Consider the following 6,072-nt stretch of genomic DNA (forward strand, 5'->3'; position numbering starts at 1 on the left):
GTGGTGGGGCATCTGGGTTGTTTCCATATCCTAGCTATTGTGAACAGTGCTGCAATAAACATGGAGGTGCACGTGTCCTTGTATATTGGTTCCTCTTGTTCAGGGTAAATGCCTAGAAGTGGTATGACTGGGTCGTAAGAGAGGTCAATCTTTAGCTTTCTAAGGACCCTCCAGACTGCTTTCCAAAGTGGTTGTATAAGTGTACATTCCCACCAGCAGTGTAATAGGGTTCCTCTTTCTCCACATCCCCTCCAGCATTTGTCGTTGGCTGATTTGTGGATGTGGGATATTCTGACTGGGGTAAGGTGGTATCTCAGGGTTGTCTTTATTTGCATTTCCTTCACCATCAGGGATGATGAACATTTCCTCATGTGTTTCTTTGCCATTTTTATTTCTTCATTTGAGAAGTCCCTCTTTAGTTCCCTTGCCCATTTAGTAATTGGTTTGTTAGGTTTGGGAGGGATTAGTTTCTTGAGCTCCCTGTATATACAGGATGTTAACCCCTTGTCTGATATATTGCTGGTAAATATTTTTTCCCAATTCATTGGTTGTCTTTCTAGCTTAGTTGCGATAGATTTAGCTGTGCAGAAGCTTTTTATTTTAAGGTAGTCCCATTTGTCGAGTCTCTCTCCAACTTGTTGTGACCCTGGGACTTTGTTCAGGAAGTTCCTTCCTGTGCCTATTAGTTCAAGTGTCTCTCCTACTCTGTCCTGAAGTAGTTTCAGAGATTCAGGTTTAATGTTAAGGTCTTTAATCCATTTTGAGTTGATGTTGGTGCATGGTGATAGGCTGGGGTCCACTTTTAGCCAAATTTATTTTCTTGTTTTGTTTTGTTTTTGTGGTCATTGGACTTGAACTCATGGCCTGAGTGTTGTCCCTGTGCATTTTCGCTCAAGGTTGGTGCTCTACCACTTAGCTACAGTGCCACTTCCAGGTTTGTGGTAGTTTGTTGGAGAAAAAGAGTCTCTGTCCTCCACACACTGATTTCTAACTGCAATCCTCAGATTTCACATTCCTGAATTGGTAGGATTAGAAGCCTGGTCCACCAATACCGGGCTAATACCTCAGTATTTTCACCACTGCTCATTGGAAGATTTCAATTCTTTTTCCTCCAGAACACTTGCCAAGCACAGTTCTCTCTGGATGGCAAACAAGCAAATACTGAAGCACCCTACACCTGTAAATCCTAGCTACTGAAAAGTCTGAGATATGAGGGTAGTGGTTCAAGGCCAGCCCAGTCAGGAAAATCTGGGAGACTTTTACTCCCAATTAACCACAAAAAAATGCCATATGTTAAGTTGTGGCTCAAGAAGTAGAGCTCTACCTTGACCAAATACCTCAGGGATAGACCTCAGGCCCTGAGTTCAAGGCCCAAGACCAGTGCACATGCACACACACACAACTTAATAACAACATTCTCAAACCTAGCAAGGTGCCATCCTAATCCCTTAATGTCATGCTTTGTTATGATAACTGGAAAAGTCTAACCTCTGGCATGGGCTGCAGTCCATGCTGGTAAACAGCATCTGAAAATAGTAATTGGCTCACAGCCAGTCAGACCAACCCAGACGGGAAGCAGGAGTGACGTGGTGCAGGCACATGGCCCCTACTCCTCTATTCACCTAAACTGGAATCAGAGTGAGGTGACACAGGCAAGCAGTCCCCACTCACCCAGACCGGATGCCAGAGTGAGGATCCAAGGGCACCAAGCCCAGACTTATCCAACCAGGAAGCAGTAGTGAGGTGATGCAGGGACATGGCTCCTATCCACCCACACCAGAGGCAGTGGTGAGGTGACACAGGCACCACGGCTTCTACTCCCCAACTCACACAGACCAGAAGCAGGAGTGAGATGACACATGCACGCGCCCCCCACTCATCTAGAGTGGAAGCAGGAGAGAGTGAAATGGGCATGCAGCCCACACTCACCCAGACCAGAAGTGGGAGTGAGGTAGTGCAGGCACACGGCTCCTACCCACCCAGACCAGAAGCAGGAGTGAGGTGACAGGGGCACAGGGACCCCCTTACCTTCCCCCAAACTGGAAACAGGAGTGAGGTGACACAGCATGCGGCCCCTACTTATCTAGCCAGGAAGCAGAAGTGAGTTGATGGTCTCATGCTACACCAGAGGCATGATCCTAGCATTCTGGGCAGCCCCCTTCTCTCCTGGCCTTTGTGAAGGGCTGCTAGGTTCCATGATGCACTCCGGAGGTCAAGGGGCTGGAGCCAAGGTTGCTGCTGCCCTCCCTCAACTGTTACTGCACCTGTTGCAGCTATGGTAGCAAATTTAATAAGTTCTAATTCACAGACCATATACTATGAACTATTAGTGTCTTCAGGTGCCATGTTCCACTTGCTAGTCACTTAATTTTATAGTTGCCGATGTCTTAAGTGTTCACTGACTTGTAAATATGCTGGAATGGAAATCCTAATATCACTGATGTCTTTTAATTTCTAGGAATGATGATTTTGAAATGACCCTTTCTGAAGAGAAGAGGAGGGAACATAGACCCAACTGTTGAAGTGTGTCTTTGGGTGACACTATTGGCCCAAGAATGAGTCAACACATTTGGTATCCAGTTGTTTTGTTGTTAGTCTTTGCGTCATGTTTTCTGTTTGGTCTTGGAGAGTCTTAGGCTTCTCTTTGTAGACACAGAAGATGGGAAAGTAATTGCCAAGGCTTATATATTCAGGAGCCATTTACTTTCTGCCCTTCTGAAATGGCATCTCACTACATAGCCAAAATGGCCTTGAACTTATACTGCTTCTGCTTCAGCCTCCCAAGTGATGGAACTACAGGCTTACCATACCATGCCCAGCAATCTCTCATGGACCATTTGAAATAGAAAAATCATGACATGTGTGCTATATCTACTAAGAGACTTGTGCAAAGATCAAATAATATACAACCCAGTTGTTAAGATTATAGACTCACATTAAACTGAATTTCAAATTCAATTTTGGTTTCTTACCTGCTTTTGGTTAAAGAGGTAGACACTATATCACTGAGCTTTATTCACTTGTACAGAAATGTGAATGGTGCCAGGGACAGGTGGCTCATGCCTATAATCTTACTTAGGAGGCTTAGATGTAAGGCTTGTGTTTCTGCAGAAAAGTCCCCATTAGGACAAGAGCCAAACTGATGAGCCAGATACTCTTCTGAAAAATGGTTTAATATGGTAGATTGTTTCCCACATGTCAGTTTGTCATTCTGCTTCTATTCAGAAAATTTATAAGGTTCAGAGAAGGATTCAAGGTCTCTGTTAAACCATACTGTAGCCATTTTGATTTTTATTAAAGGAATAATGAATTTAAACATTGGTAGCTCATGCCTATAATCCTTGCTGCTTAGGAGGCTGAGATCTGAGGAACATGATTTCAGGCCAGCCCAAGCAGGAAAGTCCATGAGACTTGTCTCCAATTAAGCAGTGATAAACCCAGAAGAAGAGGTATGGCTTAATAGAGTATTATTCCTAAAGAAAAATCTCTATTTAAGCTGCCCTAAAACTTCAGGTCATATGTTGGGACATTGCCACCTACAATGCTGCTGGATCCTGCCTTCCTTTGGTGTGTTTGCCTAGAGCCTGGCTTTCACTCCTGTGGATATAGGCTGTTTAACCCTCAACCTTGGGGGTGGCATGATCCGTGTATGGAATATACTGCCCAGACAAACAACTATGATGTAAGCAATGACTGACAAGGTGTTAAGTCCAAAGTTACAATGGTAAAGATGTATTCTGTTTAGCTTTTTTCTTTAGTTAATTGCTTTTTGGTTGTTGTAAAGATACTATACAGAGGGTTACAGTTACATGAGTGAGGTAATGAGTACACTTCCTCTTGAACATTGTTACCCCCTCCATAGTTTTCCCCCTACCATCCCCTCCCTCCCTCCCTTTTCCGAGGTTCTTTTTTTTTTTTGATTGTGATTAAGTGATTACATAATTTCCAAAATTTCACAGTATTGTGGAATAATGATGCTCATTTAAAGTCACAAGTTCATTCTAACTTTCCTGGAGCAAATTGTCTATCACAGTCTGTAACATATAACGGTGTAGTTAATTGCTTTTTAAAGTTTATACGCTTATTTAATGTACTCTAGGAAATCAAAAGTTAATATTTGGGATTTTTGGTGCAATTTGCAATTAGGCAAGTAAGAGCACCCATTGTCCCCAAATTCAACATTTAAAATTATTAAAACTTTGTTCAGATGTTTTAGTCATCAGAAATTTGAGCCAGGGATGTAATGCTTGGTGCTGGGTCTTCACTGATACAGAGAGGATTATGATTTGATGTTAGCCCAGGAAAAACATTAAAAATATTGGATCTCAATCAACATCTGAACCCAATGCATTGTGCTTCTTAGGTAAAAAGAAGGATTGTCGTCCATACCGGCCTGATCACAGACATAAAACCCTACCACAAAAATGGCTAAGCCAAGCCGGGCACAGGTGGCACATGCCTGTAATCTTAGCTACACAGGCTCAAACAGTAGAGCCCTTGCCTTGAGCTGAAGAGCTCTGGGACAACACCCAGGCACAGAGTTCAAGTCACATAACCAACAAAAGAAAAATGAGGGCTGGGAAGGTAGCTCAGTGGTAGAGCGCTTGTCTTGCATGCCTGAGGGCCTGGGTTCGATTCCTCAGCACCACATAAGTAAAAAGAAAAAAGCCGGAAGTGGCGATGTGGTTCAAATGGTAGAATGCTAGCCTTGAGCTGAAGAGCTGAAGGACAGTGCCCAGGCCCAAAGTTCAGGCCCCATGACTGGACCGCCCTCCAAAAAGAAAGAAAGAAAGAAAAATGACTAAAGCCAAAAAAAGCACATGTATGGATCATCTAGTAGAGTACCTACCTAAAATGCATGAGGCCCTGAGTTTAAGTTCTAGGATAGAAAGGGGCAAAGGATGTGAAGGAATAGAAGGAAGAAAAGAAGGAAGGGAGGAGTTATTCTGTATATTGTACTTGCTTAGCTATTTCATTAAGGTGGCTTCTCATTCCTTTTTCTTTTCTTTTTTTTTTTTTTTTTTTGGTCGGTTGTGGGGCTTGAACTCAGTTTCTGGATCCTGTCCTTGATCTTTTTGCTCAAGGCTAGTGTTCTACCGCTTTGAGTTACATTGTAACTTATGGTTTTCAGTGGTTAATTGGAAATAAGAATCTCATAGATTTTCCTTCCTAGGCTCGTGTTGAACCTTGATCCTCAGATTTCAGCCTTCTGACTCGCTAGAATTACAGGTATGAGCCATTGGCTCTGGTTACTCATTTGTTTTCTTTCTATTTGTAAGTCATGGGACTTGAACTCTGGGTGCTGTCCCTGAGCTCTTCAGCTCAAGTGAAGTGCTCTACCACTTGAGCCAGAGCCCACTTCTGGTTTTCTGGTGGTTAATTGAAGATAAGAATCTCATGAGCTTTCCTACCTGGGCTGGCTTTGAACTGCAATCCTCAGATCTCAGCCTCTTGAGTAGTTAGGATTACATGTGTAAGCCACCTGCACCCAACTTCCTCATTTATTTTCTCATGGTGAGTTGTAGCTGATTTCTCTACTCTTTGTAGTTCCTAGAAACTACAAAGTAAGCCTAGAGGTACCTCATCCTTTACAGTATCCTTAGGACCAAGTGACTGCTGAGTGCAGGAAAGGAGACGAGGGCAGTATAAAATACAATGCTATTTATCTATCTATCCATCCATCTACCTATCTATCTATCCAGAAAAGAGCACTAACACAGTCCCCCACTACGACAAATTATGCAGTCGAATTTCCCACATTTGGGAAAATCGCGGTGTCAGCACATCTGGAGTGCAATAGATAAGCCTTGTCCTGAGAAAACCACCTTCGTGATCATGGTATCTCCCCTGCCAGGTAAGTGACAATGATGACTTGGTATTTAAAAAACTAACAAATACATGAGAGTAGTTCACATTTGTAATCCTAGCTACTCAGAATGCTGAAATCTGAGGATTAAGCTTTAAATACTAGATAAATTTTGCTGAATTTTGCTTAAAGCTCCTTTGGTGTTTTTAATTGTAGGGTTATTTATTTTCTTGTTTTACTGTTTCTTACTGTGACTACCAAAAAGA

The 6,072-nt window shown here is 42.7% G+C and overlaps 1 non-coding gene across 1 annotated transcript; it reads right to left on the minus strand.

Annotated features, from left to right (window-relative positions):
* Positions 1 to 5,699: 5,699 nt before the first annotated feature.
* Positions 5,700 to 5,862, minus strand: LOC122124937. Its single transcript, XR_006150691.1, has one exon. It is a non-coding gene; the product is annotated as a U1 spliceosomal RNA (small nuclear RNA).
* Positions 5,863 to 6,072: the final 210 nt, after the last annotated feature.

The sequence above is a fragment of the Dipodomys spectabilis genome, unplaced genomic scaffold, assembly GCF_019054845.1.
Source record: "Dipodomys spectabilis isolate Male_0828 unplaced genomic scaffold, ASM1905484v1 ptg000254l, whole genome shotgun sequence".
NCBI classification, from domain to species: Eukaryota; Metazoa; Chordata; class Mammalia; order Rodentia; family Heteromyidae; genus Dipodomys; species Dipodomys spectabilis.